This window comes from Varanus komodoensis, unplaced genomic scaffold (assembly GCF_004798865.1).
Source record: "Varanus komodoensis strain SLA01 unplaced genomic scaffold, ASM479886v1 scaffold33, whole genome shotgun sequence".
In the NCBI taxonomy this organism is placed as follows: Eukaryota; Metazoa; Chordata; class Lepidosauria; order Squamata; family Varanidae; genus Varanus; species Varanus komodoensis.
In genome coordinates, this window is record NW_025335817.1 from 10,000,406 (window position 1) to 10,024,571 (window position 24,166).

The window sequence follows — 24,166 nt, forward strand, 5'->3', positions numbered from 1 at the left end:
CAGCAGCAGCAAAGAAATGAAAACAATACAGTGAGACAAGCATCAGACTGATACAATATTAAGCATTTCAAACATTTTTAGAACTTACAATATTGCCAAAGCCAGTATCTTTTGTATGGGTAGGCTTACCTGGAGACAAGAGTTGTGGTATGCCACGAGTTTAATACTGAGAATGAAGGAAAAATGCTTGCAATGTTTGTGTCTTATTAAAAAAACAAAAAACAAAACCTTCCCGTACAGGCAGTTCCTGAGTTATGAATGACTGATTTATGAACAACCCATACTTACAAACTGCCATAAAGCCTGTGCATTTTAAAAAAATACTGCAGAAAATCATCATCACCATACAGAGGTAGCAAAAGGGAAGAGAGAGGGGGGTCTCCAAAGCATCAATGTAGAAAGAGGGGGTGCAAAATGGGAGAGAGGAAGGCCTCTAAAGCATGCCTTGCTGCCCTGCCCATCCAGAGAGGGAAATCTCTCCAGCATTTCCTTGCTGCAAAAAGGGCACACTGGGGAGTTCAGGTGGTTGTGGGGGGGGGGGGGGTCCACTTTCACAGTCCTGTATCCCTAACTCCTGCAAATATGGAGGACCAACTAAATGTGATCTGACTTACATTCAAATTCGACTTAAAGACAAATTTCCATCTTCTCAGAAATGGAACTCATTCATAACCCGGGGACTACCTGCGCTATCTTTGCATAAAGCACACCGGAGTTAAGGTCCTAGATGACATTTCTCTTTCCCTTCAAGTGCATCCTATGGGACATTAAGCAAGACAGATCTTCCTATGTACTAACAGTGGACTCAATATCCCATGCATAGATTCAGCCAAAATGACACTGTCTGTCCATACTAAGAGGAGGAGTAACTGAAAACTGCTATAAACAAAAGTCCCATGCCCATGTCCAAGAGCTGTGATGGTCTAGAGAAGGACCCAGGCTTGGAATCCAGTGGCCCATCCCTGCTCAGTTTAAGCAAAATCAACAGCCCAAGTGTACAATAGTTTCAGCTATAAAGGATAGACACCTTGAGGGTGCATCCCTATGCATGTTCAGACAGGAAAAAGTCCTGCAACTCTCAGCATTTCCCATGGCTGTCTAAACATGCACAGGAGTGTAGTCTGAGTGACCAGGTCCCTGGCATGCTGATTCTGGCCTCCCACCAAAGAATATCAAGGAAAAGATATACATCAGGCAGAGATGGAACAGCTGCTCTGAAAGCTTCCTTTGGCAGGTGAAAGATGGAATTGTTGGAATAAGTAAGGCGGAATTATTTCCACAAAAGAACTGCAACATGCAACAAAGACCCCTAAATCAAATCTGCTCCATAAAATCCTTCATGGAAGAGATGGCAACAGACTACAGTTGCTTACCTGTAACTGACGTTCTTCGAGTGGTCATCTGTGCATCACACATATGGGATCTGTGCCTGTGCAGAGCCTATTTGTCAGAGAGGAGGAGATTCCCTAGCTAAGTGTTTTGGTGGGAGCCCCACCCCCTTCCCCATGTGGCATATAAAGCTGGGGCTCCTGCCATTTTCTCCAGTTTTTGTGAGACCATCACTTTGGCCTGGGAACTGAAGATGGGGTGGCCATTTTGGGCCCTTTCTGCACCAGTATGAGAGAAGGTGGAGGTCAATGGTAGCTAAGGATTCCAAGAGGGCTTTGTGAATGGTTGCAGAACCTCTGAAAGACTCCATCCCAGGTCCATGGATGATGTTCCCCAATTTGTGAAGATGTGTCTTATGGATGTAACTCCCATTCGTGAGTTGGGTCTAGCCTTCTGCTCAGATTGTCAGCTAGTTTGTTGTGAATTCTGGCTAGGTGACTGCCATAATTGTTGTGTTCCATTCCAAGCACCAGTCCAATATTTGTAGTTGAAGTCAGGTCAGGGATAGGGCACAAGTCCTGTCTTGTTTGCTTAGATAATACACTACTGTGGTATATTGTCCAATGTTATCTGAATGTGGTTGTTCTTGAGTAGTTGCTGGAAGGATAGCAATGTTTTTTGCACTGCAAGAAGTTCCAAGAAGTTGATAAGCTTGAAGCATTCTTGGTTGTTCCATAATTCATGTGTTTCTTCGCTGGTGCAGTGTGCCCTGCATCCCCATCAGGAGGCATCCATTGTTATGATCAAGTCCAGTTTCTTGGGGATAAAAGTTTTGCTGTACAGTCCACCACGCAAGACCAGACCATACTGAGCAAGTGAGTGCCAAATGTTTGTTTGGAGTCTCTGTGTGGCCAGTAGGCTCGAAGAAACCATAGCTGAAGAGGTCTCATTCACTGGCGAGAATGTTGTATGACCGAGCCCATAGCTGCCATTAGCTCCAGGAGTTGATGTAATTGGTGTGCTGTAGATCTGGCTTCCATTTGGAGGTATAGCATCAACTCGGGTAGTCACTGCTTTATCTAGGGGCAGGTATGTCTGTGAATCCACAGATCCAGTCTGGCACCAATGTATGAGATAGACTAGGAGGAAGAAAGTATAGATTTTTCATCATTAATGCATAATTCTAGTTTCTGTAGGAGACAGAATGTAGTGCAGACTGAGGCCCTCAAGTCTGTTCCAGGTGGGGTAGTCAGAAGCTAGTTGTCTGAGTATATCCTAATCTCTTGAACCTGAAGGTGTGCACAGACTACTGCCATGCATTTCATGAAGACCCATGGGACTGTGGTGAGACTAAAAGGGAGCAAACGAAATTTGTACCTTTCAGTGCTGATACTGAATTGCTGGAAATGTCTGTATTTGAAGTGCATAGACACATGAAAGTATGCATCCTTCAAGACTATCAAGGCAAACCAGTCCACTTGCCTTGAAAAAGGTAGCATAGCATGTCGAGAAAGCATGCAGAACTTCATACCTCTAAGATCCAATATGGGACGGAGGACACTGTTCTTCTTCAGGATGGTAAAACAACAAGAGCAGAATCCCCATTGGAGATTGGACGGTGGGACAGATCAAATCACTCCCTTTGCTCGGTGTGTTGCTACCTCCTTTTCTAAAGTAGCTGATGAGGTGGTGCACAATGGTCCTGAGTGGTGGAAGGAAAGCAAATTCTACAAGGTATACAAATTCAATGATGGAAAGTACTCACCTGTCAGATAATATGTCTTCCCATTGGGAAAGGAAAGTTCTTAGAGAGCCTTTGAACCAAATTGTTAATGGCGGTAAGGGACTGATTGAGGTTGGTGGTCAGCAACCTCACCTCTCAGCATCCAGCCCTTTCATAGCAGATGCTGGGAGTGTGTGTGGTGGGGGGGGGGGCATCCCAATGTTCATGTCTCGGTGGTGGTCACTGGCAAGCCAGGTAGTTGGTTTCTGCTGGAGTAAAAGATGGGCCTCGTGGCCACTTACGTGCTCTCGATGTCTGGGTATGAAGCCCATTCTTTTTGCCTTTGCATACTATCCAACTTCGAATTGGGTCAGGCAGTGAAGAGACTCTCACTGTCAAGGCAATCACAGCAGAGTTGCTAGTGGTGAATCTCATATGTCACACTCCGAACATGAGTGCACAGCTGTCTCCTCTGCTCAGACCATCAATCCCGATGGTGGGGCTGCCATTCGAGGCAGAGAAGCCAGTGATGCAGTCAGTCCAAGCTCCACCGATCACACCGCAGAGCAAACAGGCAATCAGTCCCACACTGGTAAATGGCTTTATGCCTTCTTCTTTGGTTTTTCCCCAGGCTTTCCCCCTACCATTTTAGCACTGCTTTCAGTCGCCATTTTGAAGCCATGTTTGGTCCTCTTTTTCAGCCTTTTTTCAGTTGCTGCTGGACCAGCTTTCTCAGCTCCAAAAGCTGCTGATGGTGGGCAAGAGCTTGGAATTGCCCATGAGGTAGAAGGGCCAGAGATGACTGTGTCGGCGCCTGTAGCACCTCCGTCCACATTTCCTGCCAAAGGCACCCTGCCCAGTTCTTTCTTGCCTGCTCTGCAGAAGCTTGGCAATGTTAGCAGAAATCTGTGATCTTCTTCTAAGCATAAGAGACAAAGCGAGTGCCCATCTGTGGAAGGTGTGTTGGTGCCACAGTGCACACACTTTAAAAATGCTGCCATGAATGACATCGAGGAAAGTTAGAAAAGAATGGCGGGGGGAGTAAAGAAAGACCAGTAATAATAAGTTAGAGAGTTTGAGGTGAGGTCAATGGAAGGTATACATATATGTGTGTGTGGGTGTGTGTGTGAGAGAGAGAGAATGAAAAATTAGAGTTATAGCAAAGAAGAAGGGAAAAAAATGTTTTTAGTGATGCAAAAAGGGGGTTCTAAGTTGTGAGGTACAGCTAGGGACAGAATGAATCCAAGGCAGCGGTTGAAAACAAACCGGAGAAAACGGCAGGAGCCCTGCCTTTCTATACGGCATGGGGGAAGGGGACACCAAACTGCTTAGCTGGGGAATCTCCCTCTCTCTGACAACAGGCCCCATGCAGGGGCAGAATTCCTGTCTGTGATGAACAGACCATGAAGAAGGACTGTCAGTGCCTTTGTCTCTGCAAACTAGCTACCAGAGTTGGATATTCGACTGGCATAAAACCAGAGGACTGGTTTGGGATGGGGTGGGTGGGTGAGGGTAGGTTATCCAATCACAGCATAATTTCAGGCTGTTGCAAAGATTAACTGGTCTTGCTGTACAATCTGAAAACAGAGGAGACCCTGAATTAGAGAGGTGGGAATTAGATTCTGAACCAATTTACAGCTGTTCCTTATCATTATAATGATCAGGTGAAGTACACACACGAGGACCACACAGTGTGCAAATGGGATTTTTATTCTACTCGCTGGCTATCTGGCCTTACACTGTTTCACAAACTCACAAGGACATACTCATTTAAGCCCCATTCATGAAGACCTTGCAGTTTTGAATCACCCTTCAGGAGGCAAGCGCAACAGCGGAGTCAAATTCTGTGGTGCCTCATATTTCAAACAACCTGAAGTTCGAATGTTCCAGAGTTTGAATGCTGAAAACAAGCTAAAATTCTTCCAATGTTTGAACAATGCTTCTACATTTGATGTGGCCATTGCAGTAATGTCATCTGTTGTGTGCCCAAGTTTTTGATTGTTTTGAGTGCCTTTTCAATCATTTTCAGTGCCTTTTCTCACTTTATTTTTTTAGTTATATTTATTTATATTTATATTTAGTTATATAAATAAAACCCCTATGTATTTGCTGTATTTAAGTTGCTGTTTTTAAGATTAATTCACTTTCCATTATTTGTAAGGGAAACATTGCTTCAGACTTTGAATGCTTCAGAGTTCAAACAGCCTCCCGAAACGAATTGAGTTCCAAGTATGAAGCAGCACAGTACTTTTATGCAGAAGGTCCTGAGTTCTCTTCCCAGCCTCTCCATGAGGGGATAACAGCTGCCGGTGCAAGCAGGCGATAAGAAGTGCCACAGACCAGCGGTCCAGTTTGAGCCAAAGCACCTTCCTACATTCTTTTCTGGAAAAAAGTCTGCATTGGCATTATGTTTGGACGTGGACATTCACGTGTGGCCGCTTGAAAGCATTTTTCCAGGTTAAGCCAGCAAGTGAAACTAAACTGATCAAGCACAGTGAAATGAGCAGTCAGGTTGCAGTTCCAAAACTGGAGGAAAAACAAAAGGGTCTATTCTTTACAACAGCTGCCACCATTGCAGGTCAGAGAAGAGAGAGAAGTAGTTTCTTCCTCCTTCATTTGATAAATGTATAGAAGCCAAAACCATTTTTTCCCTGAGCCAAGAACAAATATGCTTTTCTGGGGGCACCAAAGGAAAGGGTGAATGGCACAGGCAGCTAGAATTCTCACCTGAGACCTGCCATTTAGTAGAGAAGGGAGTGATCAGAACCACAAGGTCCTAGGAAAAGGTCACGGGAGTCTGCACTGTGGAAGGAAAGCGTTTGTGAGAAAGCTCTTAGGATCATGGACAGAGGTGGGTGCCAAACTGACCTCCCAGGTGTAATTACCTGCTGAACAGCCTAGAAAAGACCAGCTTCAGACTAAGCAGGAAACCCCTACTCAGTCACACACTCAAGCAACAGCAAGCAACACAAAACGTCATGCACACAAAAGCAAACGGCTTCATTATTTCCGAGCAATGAAATTAGCCCAGCAGGCACAGAGTGGCTTGGCATATCACACCTCAGCCCAATCAAAACAAACAGGTCTTGGGGCGAGAGGGCAAAAAGTGAAGCCTTCTCTGCAACCCAGGTGCCTACCTAGCAGGTTTTACTTCATATTTGTAAATCTCAGGTGATCCCTGAAAGCAGGCCTCGGCAAAAATGAACAGAAACAGTTCTATACATGTGTGTAACCATGCTGGAAATTTATTCTGAAAGCAAAGGCAAAGATATCCTAGTCACTCCTGCTTTCCATGAAACACGGGAAGCGGCAATTAACTATTGCTTCCTGTTACATTTGAATTGGCAACACCGACTTTCAAACAAGCCAGGATATATTGTCATGGTTTCCAGGGGGCTTCTAAGTCCTGGCTTGTTTGAATGCCCTTAAATACTGTTTCCCAGTTTCTTTGCTTGCTTCCCCACTTACACAGGGAGAAGTGAAGCCGGAACAAAGGGGCTGCATTCGGATGCACCAAATCTGTGCATAAACTGGTTTAAAAGACAAGACTGAATTATCCAAACGCAAGCACAGTGACGCTAAAAGTTTGAATCCACATGTGAATGATCTTTTGCTTTATTATTGTATACAGGAAGACCCCGAGTTAATGAACGTCTGAGTTATGAACAACTCATACTTACAAATGAAGTGTAGCCTATTTTTAAAAAATTACTGCAAAAAATTGTCATCACCATAGAGCAGGGGTCTCAAACTCACGGCCCGCGGGCCAATTGCTGGGACGGCGGGGCACGGGCGAGGAGCCCTGCGACCTTCAAAGCGCCGGCGGCGCCCAGGCCGGCCACGGGGTGAGCGGCCCACCACCACCGTGGTGGTGGAATACTTGATGCGGCCCAGCCTCACCCAGACTCTACTTCCAGCGGCCCCCAGGTAAGTTGAGTTTGAGACCCCTGCCATAGAGAGAGAGAGGAAGTGAAGGGGAAGAGAGGAGGGGCTTCCAAAGCATCATCACAGAGAGAGAGGAATCAAAAGGGGAGAGAGAGGAAGGCCTCCAAAGCAGACCTTCCTGCCCCACTTATCCAGACGGGGAAATCTGTCATTTCCTTGCTGCAAAGACAAGGCACTGGTGAGCTTGGGCAGGGGTAGAGACTAGATATATTTATGTTTTCTTTCCATTTGCACAGGGCTCCTGCACCCCTAAGCCTGTGAATGTAGAGGGCCAACTATATGTGATCTGACTTGCATACAATTTTGACTTAAAGACAATTTCCCCTTTTTCTTAGGAATGGAACTCATTCATAACCCAGGAACTGCCTGTATATGCCAAGACTGCCTATACAGAGTAAAAAAAAATACAACTGTGGTTGAGGATTTTATGCTGCAAATTTCACAATGACCAGTAGGACTCTACACCCCAGCACGCTGGGACTTAACACGCAGGAAAGTCTCTCAGCCAACATAATTCACCCTCCATCCTGCAGGCAGTTGGATTCCTGTAGGAAACCCAGCAGCAGCAGCAGCACCTACACGCAACAGCCTTCTCCTGCCCATGTTCCCCAGCAACTGACATATGCAGGTACACTGCCTCTAATGCGGGAAGAATGATATAGCACTTGTGACAACCATATCTTCTACCGCCACGCATATCCCTAAACCCTAAAGACCCAAACGATTTGGTGGCCGCCACGAGCAGCACTGTGCAAAGAAGTCCTTCTCTATCTGTTCTGAATCTCCTAACAGTTTCAGAAGGTGGCTTTTCACAGCATTCTGTGAGAAAAATGCCTCCCTGTCCGCATCACCCCATCCACTTTCTCTTTACCATGAATAAGGTTTCATACTTCTATCATGGCGTATCTGCCTTTTTTGTTAAGCTAAAAAACATCAAATACTGTAATCTCTCTTCATAGGAGAGTTGTTCCAGCCCCTTGATCATTTTGGTTGCCTTTACTTTTTAAAATTCATGTGATCCTCAAGTTCATGTTCTGTACTGATGAAGTTTTACACCCCAACGGTCTTCCAATGCCACAGAGTGAAACTGCCAAGGACCTGAGATACTAAGATATTCCTTCAAGGATATTTCTGGCTCGAGGAGTAGCTTTTCCAATATTCCATGTACCATCCACCCTCACAGAGGGTCTAAATCTCAGCTGCCATATACCAGGATGTATATCCAGCAAAGTACTGGATGAGAGACTTCCTATTATCAGTACTGGAGGTCACACTCTGAAAGAATGAATCACTAGTTTTTCCAAGGTTGACACGCAGTGTAAACAAAAGCATAAATGTTATTCTATTGCATCTTCTGGATGAAAGGAAGTTCCAAAGGGCAGCAAAAGAACCCATGCTTTGCTGGTAGAAGGTCTTCCTTTCAATTCCTGTTATCTGCAGGTACACTTGGGAATGAATCTTGTCCTAAATCTTGGAAACCACTGCCAGTGATTTAGACAATACTAGAGTGATAGCCTGTCTGAGTGCAGGGCAGTTTCCAATATTCCTAACTTACTGAATGTTACCTTAACAATTGCACTCGCCAACAAATCTGCAGCAATGTGGACCAATATTAATTAATCAGAGTTTGCCCGAACTTGGAAAAGAGTTGGAGAAGAGGCAGCCTGTCAAAGCCTTTCCAATGCAATTGCAAAAGATTGCAAACCATTCCAAAGCATCTCTTGCCTCCACCCAGCATTGCCACCCCATGGTATTAACAAGTGAGAGGATCCCGCAGTACCCTGAGGATAAATAAGCATTAGGCAGAAGTTCAAGAAGAGGTGCATGTCTCATACTGAAACCGTACCCCTTTTGTTATGGATTGTATTATCCTGTGTTCAAAAGGCACACAAGATCTACACTTCTAATTTAAGGATCAGACATCTGCCAAGACATTTCCACTCAACATTTCTATCCTTTAAAAAAATCAGCATTAGATCATTATTACAAACAAACTGGAGGTAATTGTATAACTACAATATTAAACATGACAAAACCAGCCTTAACAAGAAAATGTGTGGTTTAATTTCTTTTGTGTTTTTTAAAAAGTCTGGGTCACAGTGCTGGGGAAGGAAGTAGTCCTTCCCCACCTTCCACTTTCCTTACAAATAGCCCTTCCTCAAGCTGCTACGTACCTCAAGAGAAAAAACATGCATGTCTCAAGTTGGACCCCCCCACACACACACCTGCTTTTAAAAAGTACAAAGGAACAGAGACGCAATTATGCATCACTTGCCTTGCCTACTTTGGCCTGTGCCTTGCTACTTTTAGTCATTTAGGAAGTGGGCCTGATAAGCAAGAACTCTGGGTCACACAGGTGTGCTTGTTCTGTTCTTTGTGACAAATTTAATGGTAAAGAAATATTAAATTGGCTTTTTCTGTTGTGCTTTTATCCAATGCTATCAAATCACTTAAGAGTTCAATTTCACACAGTGGGATTATGGCAAGCTGTTTAAAAATTAAAAACAAAACCACCCCCTCCTCTCAGCAACTAGGCTTTGCTCAAAGCACATTTCCAATGGCCTTTCAGCCATCCAGCTGCTCAGTCCTGTGAGAAAGACTGAGCAACACTCATAATCCAGGTCCAAGAGCCCTCCATGAACAAGCTGCATTTCAGGAAAGTTGTGTGTGGGTTAGGTTTAAGTTTTTTGGCATGCATCCCCCACAGGTGACTCTCCTGCAAAAGCCATCCTGTAGACTCAATGTTGTGCTGTGTTCTGTTCTACCACGAGTGGTCTTAATATAATCAAAGCATAACTCACTTTCAAAGGCTTTGCTTATTGCCAAAAATTCTCTAGCAACAATGTTCCTTGGCATGTGAGAACACTAATTTCAGAATGTAATAAAAGAAATTAATAAGAATGCATGGTTGGAACTTTAAGATCTATGGACAATTTGTTTTTTCTACTATGCAATGGCAAAGCAAACCACTAAAAACAATAGTTCTTTTGCTAGAGAGGAGGGAGATGAAACACAGGGCCAAAAGAATGACTTTTTTTAATCCACTGAGATAAGGCAAAAGGAAATAAAAATAACTAGCATGTAGTCCAAAAAAGCAAGGTTCTGACACAACCGACCTGTAAATTTAATTGAATAAGTATATAAAAATAAATAAATCTATACATAAGTCTAATTAAACCATTATAATGTAAGGTGCCACAAGACACTGTTTCATGGTAAGAGAGTAAATAAAACTAAGCCCCAGCCTGCATCCTGCTGATTCTGAGGAAAGGTGGAAGATGAAGTCCAACAAGACCAGTGCTATTCCTTGTACAAGAAAGATTATTTATTAAAAGCATTATATACTGTTCTTAGCAAAAAGCCCAAGTAAATCCATTGAGCTCAGTGGAATGTATTAAGTACATTTCTACCCTACCTATCAGCCCAAAGACTGCCATGCACCATGACTACCTGTTCTAGAATAGCTACATCCAGAATAAGGTATTGTAAAGAGTCAAAATCAGCTAGAAATCTCTTCCTACACCTTTTTTATTTTGCAACCTAGAAGTAGTTTCAAATTTCTGGGTGCCTCCATGTCTGAAAGATATTGACAAACAAGAAGAATTTTAGGAACAGAAACAGCAGCTATCAATGAGCTGTCAGCTGAAGGAGTAATTACAGGGCCTAGAAATACACTGATCTTTAGAAAAAGATCTAAGTTCTGATAAGTGTCCCTATTCAAAAAGGGAGTGATTTAAAGGAAATTTCTATAGCAAACTTCCCCAACCAGGTGCTCTCTTGTATACTTGGGTGGCAATCTAGCTCATCTGGAAGATGCCAGGTTGAAGACAGCTGCTGCATAGGTGTGACACAGGAATTTAATTTCTTCTGACTAATTAAATACAATTTTTTCTATGGAAAAATAAATTTCTGGAAAACTTTCCATTTTGAAACCACATTCCACCCCACATCACTAAGGTACACACACCCACCTTTGCATGACCTGATCTTTTGAACTGTTCGTTTCACAAACAAAAGAGCATCCACCCTTTCAGGGATCATTCATGCTAGAGACAGGAGTTAAGGCGCATGGGCAGCCCACGAAAGTTTCTTCCAGGAATCTCACGGTACATTTGCACTGGCAGCTTATTGCTGTGTGTGTCTCCAACACCAGAGAGAGCACACCTGACCGGAGGTACCTCAGTGATAACTTCCTGGACAACAAAGAGAATTCAAAGTCAAGGAAAAAAGCTCCCTGTTCTAAAAATGTAATACAGAGATAGCATGAAGGGCATGACAAAGGACATTAAGGCCACAGCCCTAAGCACTCTTACTAGAAGTCAATCCTATTGAGATCAAAGTAAACATCATTAGAAGCAGTTAAGAATGCCCTAAACCCCACATCAGCTGAAAGGGCAGTAAACACAGCAATCAGTGACCGGTGTGTTTGTCAAGCTGGGCCCCCTCAGCTGTAATGAAAGGACAGCCACCAAAGCCACTGCTTCCTGGCGGACCATTTGTCTCCTGGAGGTTCGGTCACCTGACTGACTCATGCCCCTGCAGGACAGCTGGGACAACAACAGCTGCCTGGGGCTAAACTCACTTCCGTCAGCAAGTTTGTTTGCTGGGGGTGGTGATGGCTGCAGGCATCTTTCCCCTTCCCACACCACATACCGTCACCATTTGGGGAAAGCCCGTTGGCAACTTCTAACCTGCTAATCCATCAAGACAGGCAGGAAATGACAGCCCCGTTGAACCCCTTATATCCCTCGGCAATGCTCCTACATCCCTTTACACTTTTCCATGTCTCGAGTGCATCCATTGGCATGGGAGTAAACTCATTCACTACTTTTCCCACCAGTCCAGTACACCATCACACGGGTACGCCATGAGTGCCCTTCGTGCCTTCAAAGGACCAAATGAAACAAAATCTTCACCTCACATCTTTAAGAGGAAGAAGCTCAACAATCCATTCTCCTTGAGACTTTCTCATGTCCTCATCCCAAGGATTCAGGAGCAAATCTGTCCACTTGACCCAGAAAACATACTGGTTTCTTCATTTACCTTCCCATTTCATATTTCTTTTGCCTCCTCCCCACAAGTCTCCTCCAGGTCATTAAATTGATATTTTAAAGGACAGGCAAAGGCTCCCATATTAATACGGGACAGCAGATAAGAATTTCTCCCTTTTCCCCTTCAGTTCCACTCTTGTATTCTAATACACAGAACCCCAAGAATGAAAGGACACCCTATGCAGGGCACTTCATGCCCTTCATATGTTTGAGATCACCACTCCCATAAGTCGCCTCCAGCATCACAAGTTAGCTAGCCTAGCAGAACCCTTAAGGCTGGTGGCTGGGTGAAAATTCAGGTTGGAAAAGTCTGGAACCAAATTCCCCTTGTCTGTGTGACTCTGGCTAGATTAATCCTCCATTCTCAGGCTAACCTTCCTCAGAGGATTGCTTTGAAAACTGAGAACAAACAAAACCCTCCAAATGAGAAAGAAGCATACTCACAAACAGTACACAGTTGTTACCCTTTTTGCAAACACACATACCACAGGCACACACACACACTGAGAAGATCACCTACTTTCCTTTCCTGGCACATTTAAAACACTATAGGAGAACACATGGTGTTTCTCATGCTGCCCCCTCCCTCCTCCCTTCAATCTTTCCCATTGTTGGATTCTCTAAGAACACATAGGGCTGAAATTTCCCTTTTTGCCAGGTTTACTAAGAATAGTCTTCCATGGCCTACTTTTTTGTTTTACTAGAATACTCTCATACCATGAATGTGTTTAAGTTTAGAAAGCAAGAGTACACCATCAAAATCGCCTATAAATAACAGGACCTGTGCAGTTCCATCCACTCCACAGTCTCCTTTCACAACTACAAGAGCCTTGCCAGGATCAGACCAAGGATCTTAGGTATTAAGTTGTTTAAATTCAGTTTTTAAATCTAGTTTTTAAACTGTAGTGACATGCTAAGTTTGTGGTGTTTTTACTGTATTTCATGAGTTCAAAGCCACCAGAAAACACATAATCCAAGCCTCTTTCACAAGGAATTACAGTAATCAGCAGAAGTGAAATCTTTAAAATAAGCATCAGAAAACTGTCCAATGCTCCATCTTCTACGTAGGACCCAAGAGCCCTTAAGGCTGCATTCCTATACACATTCACTTGGGAATTCAATGGGGCATACTTCTGAGTAGAACATATATAGAGTCACAGTGTTAACACTCTCTCATGCCCTTCCTGGGTGATGGACCTGATGGCCCTCTGCCCCCTTCCAACTCTACTCTTCTGATTCCTTTTGTCTCCTTCTGTGTGTGTGCACAAAAGAGGAAGTGCCCCCCCATATTCCTTCTATTTTCTTTCCTCCCTCCCCCCAGTACACACTTTTCAGGCCTGGGAATTAGGACCTCCCCAAAACGCGTGATTGTGTGAAAAGTCCTCTGGTTTTCCTTTTCTGCTAGGATGGGGCACTGAGGAAAAGATGGCACTCCCCAATTCCTTTTTTTAGCCTCCCCAGTAACTCCTTTGAAGCCCGGGGGAGGGGGTCCAAAAGCACTGCCCCAAGAGCCTCACCGTGGAGACACTCTCTTGCCTTTCCTCTTCTGCTGAGAGGGGAAAGTTTGGAAGAGCCCCATATTTTCCTTCTAACCCCACCAAAGCCGGACCAGGAAAAAAGCACACCCCAAAAACAAGAGAGAACCTCAGTGCATGGACACTCCCTTGCTTTTTCTACCGGGTGGGGGGAAGGGGAACAGGCACCCAAGGGGAAGCATTCCCATACCGCCCCAGGTAAACTTCCTTTGCCACTCGGGGGAAGGAAGAAAGCCCCTCCCCCCAAAAGTCTCAACATGTGAAGGCTTCCCTGCTTTTCTTTTGCTGCTGCCGGACAGTCATTTTACTTCCCCCCCGCCCATAAATTATTTTGAGGTGGAGGTACAGAAAGAGCTTCCCGTCTTTCCCTCCCTGGTGGATGCATGGGGGAAAGGGGGCAGAGGGCGTCCCTACTTCTGTCCCGGTGGGGGGGGGGGCTGGGGGAGAGCCTGCCTCCCCTCCCCTCCCTCCGCGGAGGGCGAGGAAAACTCGGGGGCCCGCGCACGCGCGCTCTCACCTGGCTCGGCCGCGGGGGTGGGCGCTGTGGGAGGGGGTCTCGGGCAGCCGCCGCCGCTTCGCTCCGCGCTCCTCGGAGTCGTCGCTAAACTTTTTTTTACCTTGCCCTGCCTTTCTTCCGTCCTCTTTCCTTTCCTCCCTTCGCAGCCCCGCCCCGTCCGAAAGAAGCGACGCGAGCGGGCGCCGATTGGCGGACACCAAGCGGGAGGGCGGAATCAGGAGAGAGAAAACAGAAGACGGCGGCGCTATGGCCTCCGCTGGGCTTTCTTTAGTGGGTCTAAGCTAGCCCCTGGCGCAGAGGATTGGGGACGGCGAGCGACGTGAACCAAAAACAAAAAGAGGAGGAGGAGGAGGAGGAGGATTATTTTAAAGGGACAGTTGCAGCTCGGGCGGGACGTATTCTTCGACACACATACACACATGCTGAATATGGAAGAGATAAACAGGATACAGAAGTGGAAATAAAGTAGCACTAATCCGAATTAATGAACCTTTGGCACAGATGATTCAGCACCGGCCATTTCCCTTGTAGTATCTGTGACCAACAGATGAAAGGTATGTTATAATAAGAAAACAGTTCTAATTGTGTTCAGAACCATGCCTCCCATAAGGCTTAACAAGAACCCTGCTAGGTAGGGCAGTAGGGCTTAGATATTTATCGTAGATGGGAGAGCCTGGAGGAAGAAGGGCTCGCGTGCATTATCTCCTCAAGCCTTAGGCCCCGATGAAGTAGCGTCACAGCCTTTACACACATTTGGTAGAAGCGGGGGAGGTGCAGAAAAAGAATGGCTCGGATGTTTTGCCTCCATAAGCCGTAGCAATAGCCCTTTTGGGTAGGGCCGGAGGGTTTAGATGGGGGACTAGGTGAAGAATAGCTTGTTCTATTCAGCACATTACCTGTTTATACCTGTTTGCTTTTATATTGTTCTGTGTAAGATTGCAACCTTTCTGTACTCCTGTACAACTACTTATTATTTATTTCATCTGTATATCACCCAATAGGTGAAGCACTGGGCAGTTTGCAGTAGCTGTTATTACCGTTGCTTTCCATTCTGAAACATTATTAGTATTTTTTTATTTAAAACTTTTGTATGCCGTCACCACATGCCTTGGCATCTCGGGAAGGCTCACAATACATACAATTAAAAAGAGTAAAATGATCTTTATAAATAACCACTTCAGTAGAAGATTACATAAGGACAAAAAACCGAGAACAAAAAGAGTGACTGTTCAGTGCTAAAATATTAGTTTTTAAAATAGCAATTAAATAAAAAGGTTTACATGGTATTGGACCATTTCAACATCCAGTGGCAGTAAGTTCCATAGGTAAATTAGGGTTTAGTGTGTGGGGAGACTCTTCTCACTAAACCAATGTTGTTCAGTCTGATATTGCTTTTATATCTCCTAGTTCCAGGGCCCACTCCTACAGCACGTGAAATATAGAAGTGCCCCCCTTGCCCAGTTAGAAACTATGGGACCACCCATTTTCCCTGGTAGACTCTCTTTGCTATCTGCCATATGACAAACAGGCAACTATTTAACAACTGAGACTTTCAATATCCACAAGGGAGAAAATACTTTTAGCCCTGATGAGGAGCTGTGAAAGTACAGAATCTTGGTCAGGTGGAAAGGGGAGAACAGAGGGGTTGCCGATCCTGGTCTGCATGACCGGACTTCAGGACAGGACTGACAGAATGGCATTCCAAGGGGGGATGAACTCAGCCATTTTATCTCCCTTTTCAGAAAGGAAGGGGGTAAATAGGATGTTGCAGCAAAACGAAAAGCAAGTCCTGTGCTATCTTAAAGATTACCACTTTTATGAGCTACATTCCACTTCAACGGGGGTCTGAAATGTTATCCTGAGTTAACCTAAGTGGAAACAAGGGAGAAGATATCATAAGCAGTGAGGTCAGAAGGAAATGAAATGCAGAAATTCAAGGCAATGATGCTCATACCATCAGCAGCCATTCACAGAGCAGCCATTGCTGATAATGCTCTTACCACTCCAACCATATGCCTTACATGCCTGTAATTCAGGATAACACTTTATACCCCTCATCTCATGAAAGGGACCATAGCCCATAAAAAAACTATCTCATAATAAAACATGGTAGTCTTTAAAGTGCCACAGTACCCTTGGCCATTTTAAAAACTAAGTCTCGGAAGTCAGGGTTACTTCCAGGCGCATGATTAAAGAAATATCAATTGTTTATCACATTTATTTATTTATTTATTTATTTATTTAAAACATTTGTATGTCATCCTTCACTATCGTGTCTCAGGACAGCTTACAGGATTAAACGCAAAAACCAGGAGAATAATCAATAATGCAATACAATACAATTATCAAAACCAGTCCAAATAAATGCACATGTTTAATTGACTCATTAACTGACTGATTTAAATGACACTCCTTAGCATAGAAGACAGACTTCTGGAAGACAGAAAAACAAGCAAGCCACATTGAACTCAGTAGGACTTAGTTTTAAGTAGACTTGTATATGATTGCTTTGTAATTGTTTAGCCTCACAATCCTATGCAAGCTAGCAGGCGCACTGGACTTAAAACAAAGAATGTGAACATGTGTGTGAGAGGGAAGTTTTAGGGTCCAGGGCCTCTTTTTTGCTGTGTCTTTGAGGAAGTGTCCCAGGGTGGCTGATCAGGAAAACATTCCAGTTACATCTGCTACATCAAGTAAATCCTTATATGCATATAGGATTACAGCATCAACAATGCAGCCCTAATTAGAGGTGATGCATTTTAAAGGCCTACCTAGTCATCAATGCAAAAAATAGACCATAATGATGATCTACTAATGACTTCCTGGATGAGCTGAATGCTCATGGCAACAAGCATGATCAGGCAGCAGTTTGCCATTCAGTTCTTTTCCAAAGTCAAAGAGCAATGCTGTGCAAACCATTCTGCATATTACTTTTGACCTGGCTTCTCTTTTCAACCACTGCCTGAATGAAACCGTGAGCTGCAATGCTCAGGTAGCAGGTAGCTCCCTCTGCCTTTCCAGTCAATGGTGTTGTGCAACTCATGCCGCCTTTCCAGCCAATGGCACGGGAAGGATTTGGCAACCGTCTTTGCAATATGGACATTTCAGCAAAGATCTCCTGCCAGCTGATTCTGAATGAGGAACAGTCTTCAGATAAATGTTCTGATGCTCCAGTGGCTGTGAGGACTGATTTCAAGCTGGAGGAGGGAGCATGGCAAAGGGCCCTCAGCTTGGCTCCCCTCGTGGAACTTGGGTTCAGGCACCAGCATAAAGTGGCCAGGTTTTTCAAGGCTCAAAAGACTGGTTCTTCTGTTTGTTTTTTTCAAGGGCTTTTCCAGCCCAAGGACCACATGCCATTTCGAAGCTCTTGGGAATTGCATTTCAGCTGTGGGTTTGAGCCCCACATTCCAAAACTACAAGCCTATTTCAGCTCAGTGTTCTCAGTAGAGGAACTAAGCTTTAGGAGAGGCTTGTCAACCTATAAGAGAGAAGGGGAAACTGCACAGAAGCTGGAAAAGCAGCAAGCAATTGGTGGTCAGAGGAAGGGGCTCTAGCCATCTGGAAGTCCTCAGAGGGCTGGGTTTGGTCTCCTGAACTGAGGCCCTGCACCCTCACTGTCTGAAGGTATGTCCAGTCCAAGTCTGGTTCAAAAAGCATTCTAAAATAATGGGGAAGGAACCTTGAACTTGCCTACCATCAGCAGTGAGACAGTGGATCAAGCAGCCCAAAAGCCACCTGCTCACAGCTGGTGACAAACTGTATATTGCTGTATAAATGATTATGATAATTTCAAAATGTGCGTTTAGATCTACAGATTGGCATGTGCAAACTTAATGCCTGCTTTTGGTGTTGCATGAGGGGCCACCCTACTGAGCTGGGCCCCTCCATGAAGTGGGTGCAGTTCCAGCCTCAAATGATAGATTCCCAAAGGCTGGTGGATCCTGCCCCCATTCCAGAAAGCCCTGCTGGCTACCACAGCAAGAATGGCTAGCACAACTCTCAGGGGCGCTACTTGCCCAATGCCTCCCTTTGAGAATCCCTCGAAGAGCTCGGCATCAGGCAGGGAAGCTCCTGGGAAATTTCTGCTGCCTCTAAGGAGAAGCTGCAGAGTGTGGCCCTGAGGCTGCGCAGAGAGGCCCTGGTGCCGAGGCCACATCCCTGCCAGGCCGTTCTGAGAAAGGCCCCCTTGTGGGGAGACGTCAAAGGAGGGGCCTGTAACGTGGCTTTGTAGAGGACGGAGGCAGTGCTGCCCACGTGGCCGGGGGAGGCAGACAAGCAGCTCCTCTGGGAGTGGGAGGAAAAGGCCCAGAGGGCACTGCCCATGTTGCCAGGAAGGGGGAAAGAGGAGGGGGCTCACAGCTCGGAGGGGGAAGAAAAGAGAAGGTGGCAGTGGGAGGATGGGAAGATGGAAAGGGAGGGGCATCAGGTGTGGGGAGGCAGGAGAGAAGAGTGGAGTGGGTGTGCGCTGCGGCTGCCGTCACAGCCAGCGAGTGGAGAAGGGGCTGCAGCCTCCTGCCTCAGGTGGTGGGGAACCCTGGGCTGGCCCAGCGGCAGGGAGAGGAAGAGGCCGTCTGCCGGCAGTCTGGGTCAACTGTGCTATGCTAGAGCGACACACTACCTGACCTGTGATAAGGGTACAGCTTCCACACCCATCTCTCCTCATTGTGGGCTGGTGCAGTCATACCCCATAAGCTCTGCAGGGCTATGTTTTATCCCACCTTTCTTGCAAGGAACCAAGTGGCTTTCAAGGTACTTCACCCCTATTTTATCCTCACCACAACCTCCCTGTGAGGCAAGTTAGGCCGAGAGTCTGTGACTGGCCCAAAATCGCTCCATGGCTAAGAGGAGACCAGATTCCTATAGGATCACCTTTGGAGCAACCATGATTATGAAAGCTATTGCTCCTTTTAGATCAGCACAATCTGGTGTTTGGTTGCATTTGTTTTTAAAATAGTAGCTCTGTAGATTTTCATATAACCCTGGATTTTCTGCTCTTTTTGCTGTGGGCTGCCATTGCGCAAGCTCTGGGCAGTTATCAAAAGCAAGGATAATTGTGTCTTATTAAAAGAAGTACAGTGCATTAAAAATGTGCAGCTGGATATTTTTAGTTTAATCCTAAATACCTGTCATGGTACCTAAGCCATGTTTATAGCTGCCCATCTTTTTGTGTGTCATTTCTTGTTGACATTTTTCTAACAGTCCTCTCTGATATTGTTTATTATTCAAACAGCACTTTAATAAACTGTTTTCTAGACTTCTTAGTCTAAGTTTTCATGTTGGGGTAGGAGGGGGGAAGTGTGATAGGACAGGACGGGATGGAGCAAACCGAGGTCTGGAAGTACCAATCTGATCAGTTCCAGTTTAATTTTTAATAATTTAATGAAACATTTCTATCCCATCTTTCACTAAACATCTCAAGACAGTTGTGTTATATAGAAACATGCAGAAAGCATTAAAGATCAAGGACAGAGACTCCCTTGTCATCAGGGAAAGTAAAGCAGCTAATTTACTCTTTGGAAGGCAGGCATAAGCCAGTGGCTGCAATTCCCCCGCCCCCCTTCCTCAGCTATTCCTTCATTGGAAGGACAGAGCTTTGTGTACCTGGTGTATGTGGATGGATTCCCTAAATTCTCCTGTGGAATCACAGGTGTGGTGGCAGAGGCTGTTCCAGCACAAGTGTCAAAGTACTGCTCAGCTGCTAGTCCTGCTGGCTTCCAGACATACCATTTCATCATTAGCTTCGGGTAGCAACATGGATGGGCTTACCAGTCCAGTACTTCCTGCAGGTTTGCCAGCAATGTGCCACTGAATGCTTGTTTCAGACAAAGAACAGGGAAAAGGTTGCTGCTGGCATCTGAGGGCCAACATAGGCTGCCACATGCAGGCACCATCTGAAATGTGTTTAGATAGAAAAAGAACTACCACAGGGAAAAAAGCTGTGAGTTGTAGGATGTTCTTCTCTCTAAACATACGTAGAACGTCTAGCATCTACCTCTTCTCCCAGTTTTACTCCCGAGTAGGTGCAAATCCCCTAATCCCCTGCTCCCATGCTAAACTCCCAATCTGGATTTGGATCCCTGCGCCTACTCTACCATAATTGTTGCAAAAGCAGGCATAGCTGTGAGGCGCAGGTTTAAGTCACAGCTGTTTGAGCCTTAAGGAAAACAAGATGCTGGAACAGACGTGGCTTTGGTCTGATCCAGCAGGGCTCTTGTTATAGTTTTAGCAGTTAGTGATTTGGGAGAAGCCATGAGCAGCCTGAGACATTTTGGACTTGCCACTGAATGTCAACATTGGTGGCGGGGCAGTTCCTCCATCACACCTGTGGGCAGCCGACTCAGGCAATGCAGGGTAGGGTCTGCTCTTGAACAGCTCGCTTGGATCCCCTTTCCAGCATCTGCAGCCTAATTCTAGGGAGTTTGTTTCTAGAAGTCCAGCATGCACCAAGTAGTTGCTATTATATTTCCTCATTATGCCCCGAAGCAATGCTATTTTGCTGTGTGGCATTGTGGGAAACTTAGTGGCAACTCCCTGGTATGGAGCAGAGATGTCTCCTCTCAGCTAAGGCCAGTTACGAGGATGCCTTGCTCACTCAGCAAAAGAAGCACCTCATCACCACAGTAGACACCAAAGACTTGCTGTAGTCAGTCTGGTTTGCTTTCTAATATGTATGTGTAGGATTGCATCCTCGCAGTGGAAATAGACTCTGTATTTCTTCTTAGACATGAGTGCTGCAGCATTCAGTGGTACTTGCTCCCAGATTCCTCTTTTTTAGCTCAGTACTTCCAGTTCAGACCAAGAACCTTCTGGAACTCTTCAAGTGAGGCCAAGAGTACCTGAACCTTAAAGAAGCAAGGCATGGGCTTTGGCCCATCCCCAGGTGATAGATTTTCAGCATGGATGAGAATTCAAAGGGACAACCACTATGCTAAGCATCAGAGATAGCAGGCTAGGCAATTCTAGCCTATTGCATAGTTCTGTACCTTTGCTATTTAGCGGCCTGATAGGTGTGCTTCAGAGCTCCCCTGAATGTCTCATCCTGTCCTGAAACGGAACAACAGAACTCTACATGGGTGTACTTACCGGGCAAGACTGTTTATGTAAATGTACAGGAAGCATCGAGGAGAGGAATTTGATGGGTGAAGATGGCACCGTTTGTCCTTAACATCACAATTGCCAAATCATTTAGGAACCACAAGTAAACTGGGCAGATAATGGCTGGAGGTGTGTGTCAGGCATCTGAAGACCTTGGATCGTTAAAGTATTCCCTCTGCCCCTTCCCCCTCTTCATCTTTCTTCTCTCTCTGCTTTCTACGTTCTTTCCCTTCTTTCTGCTGCACTGTGAAAAACCTCCTTTTAAGTAGCTGGACTATGATGCAAACATGAGGACTGTGACATCACAGGCATGTCATCCCTTTCTATCCTATCCCTGCCCTTCTCCTCCTCCAGTCCGCAGTTGAAAAGCACTGGTCTAGAGGAATGGTCTGACTATTTCATCCCATGGTTTCCAAAGAATACCTATTCTCAATGGGGTTTTTCTCAAGTCACAAATATAGTTCTAGAAAATGGGAGGGGCCCTGGAGGAGGAGGAAGGCTCCTGCAAACTGCTGTGAGTGAATTGCAAGCACGTACATCAATAAATGTGTTCTGGGTGTCAGGAATGGGCAGCAAATTATTGGTAGTGTTTTTGCTGCCAGGGAGTGAGAGGGGTGCTTGTGACATTTTCTGCCTCAGTGTCAAAACAACTGAAGTATTGCGTACCTTGAACTGAAGAGGGACATATTCAGCTCCACCTCAGGCAGCAAAAGCTCCTGGGCCAGCCATGGCGAAGAAGATACCTTCCTCCTCCTCCTCCAGGGTGAGCTATGGCCCTGCCAGTACATAATATTGTATTCCTATATTCGGAACTGTCCTAACTTTGACCCTGCTTTCTACACCTCATCCCCACATCCTTTTCCCATTCAGTGGCTTGAATCTTGAAAACAACAGACTTTCAGGAATACGAGCATCCACATGGCACACAGTTCAAGTACAGTCCCGCAGGCTATGGCTGTTTCCTTGGCTGGCAAAACACCCATTTCCCCAAGCGCTACATCTGTTTGTTACCACAAGCCAAGACAATCGCACCTTGTGGCATATCCTGCTTGTCCTACAAAGTTTTGGAACGTGCAAGGACATCAAGTTCTTTGGAAGTTCTGAAACTTTGGCATGGCTTCATCAAACACATACTATGTGATGCATTATTCCTATACTTAGAATTGTGACCATTCAAGAGTGAAATGTTTTAATAATTAAGAAGCCAAGGTGGATACAAAATATCCAGAGCAAATGTCATAGATGTTGTTGTTGTTGTTGTTGTTGTTGTTGTTGTTGTTGTTGTTGTTACTGTTGTCTTCTTGTTCTTATGGAAATGTTCTGGGCATTAAACACGATTGATTGACAACATGTTAAAATAATTACACAAGATTATTGTAGGCAGTAACTGGATGTCTCTTAAGTCAAGTTAGGGAGTGGTAATCACCAGAATACATGCTTTCTACAGGGCTAATGCAAGGCATTTCGCTGCCTGAGGCAAAGGAGAGCTTGATCCCCCACAACCCCATGTTTAGAAGACAAGTGGAGTAACGAGAACTTTGGGGGCACAGGATGGGCAACATGGGACCCATAGCTCTTGCCTTCAAGTAGCTTGCCACTGCTACCAACCAGCCAAGCAACAGCAGCCTAAGTAAAGCCAGAAGTGGGGCCCATGTGCATCCTCAAAGGAAAGCAGCTCTCTGCCCTCGGGAGTCATAAGGGTCAGGAGGCTACAGTGCTCCAGCCTGGGCTGGGCAAAGCCATTCCCTTGCTAGAGTAGCTCTGTTTCTTGGCACACAGAGGATGGCCCATGCCTTCGAGAGCTGCCCTGAGTCCGTATTCAGTTCAAAGGACCCAAAGGAACCAGGAGAGCAGGTGGGCCATGCTGAGCCTCTCCAACAGCAAACGGCTGGACAGCAGACGAAATGAGGCGGGCACACAGGTCCCTTGGTTGCAGCCTTCACTACTATGGAGGCGTGGATTGCATTTCTGTTGGAGCTGCAGTGAATACTTCAAGCACTGCCTCCATCGCCGCAGATGAGCACATGCAAAGTGTGCAAAGCTTTTGGTGGCAGGGCCTGAGTGGCTGCTGTACTGCTGACTTTGGTCCAGCCCCCAGACACACGCCTTGTCCGGGCTTTAAAGAGAGTGCGTGATGGCTTACGTGGGCACTGGGAGGGGCCATGTCTGTTCACCCACCCTCCGTGCTTCCTGGAGTGATGGCCCCAGTCTCCTCTGTCCCAGCCATGCTATCTATGTTGAACTAGCAAGGACCGAACAGGAGGTCACGGACCCTGCTTGGTCCATGTGTTGGGCCTGTGGAATGATGGACGGTACTCAGGATGCCTCGTCACTGTGGAAAGCGCAGGGACAAACAGGAGCTCTCTCAGCTGCTTCTCTAGGGTTATACCAGTTAACCAAGAAAGCTATTAGCCTCCAGGAACTGATTTCAATATAATACTATATTTGTAGTCTGCCCTTTTGCCTCCTGAAAGGAACCCAAGGCAGCTCATTATGTAATGGAGAAGAGGAGGAGCATGTTTTTTATCCTCACAACAACCCTGTGAAGTAGGCTAGGCTAAGAGTCTGTGAGTGGCCCAAAGTCAACCAATAAGCTTCAAGGCTGGACAGGGACTAGAACCCGATTCTCCAAAGCCCGTCAGGGCCCAGGGCACAGTAGCAGGAGGGGCAGGCAGAGGCACCAGGGCCCAGGCAACAGGATCCAAGGCAGGGCAGAGCACCAACACTGGTAAGCTGGGTCAGAGGCAGAGCTGTGGCCAAGAAACAGCCAAAAGGCCGGAACCAGGAGCACATGTCCGAACAAGCCAAGGACGCAGTCCTAAGCAAGCCTAGCGTCAAAGACCAGCAAGACAGAGCAAGGAGCAGTCCCTGAGGCAGGATCAGCCAGGTGATTCAAGTGCAGCAGGAGGCATGGCAAAGCAATACAGCAAGGGCTGGGCAAAACATGGAAACTCAACTGCAAAGCAGAAAA

General features: G+C 45.8%; 1 protein-coding gene across 2 annotated transcripts in view; it reads right to left on the reverse strand.

The window, feature by feature from the left end:
* The window catches only part of ZFAND6 (zinc finger AN1-type containing 6), a 54,879-nt gene extending 40,634 nt beyond the window's left edge, over positions 1–14,245 (reverse strand). Inside the window, exon 1 of one of the 2 annotated variants that reach the window (XM_044438527.1) lies at positions 14,101–14,245. The gene's annotated coding sequence lies outside the window, so the exon portion shown is untranslated. The remainder of the gene's footprint in view (positions 1–14,100) is intronic. The other variant, XM_044438530.1, reaches the window with a different exon arrangement.
* Between the last annotated feature and the right edge of the window lie 9,921 nt (positions 14,246–24,166).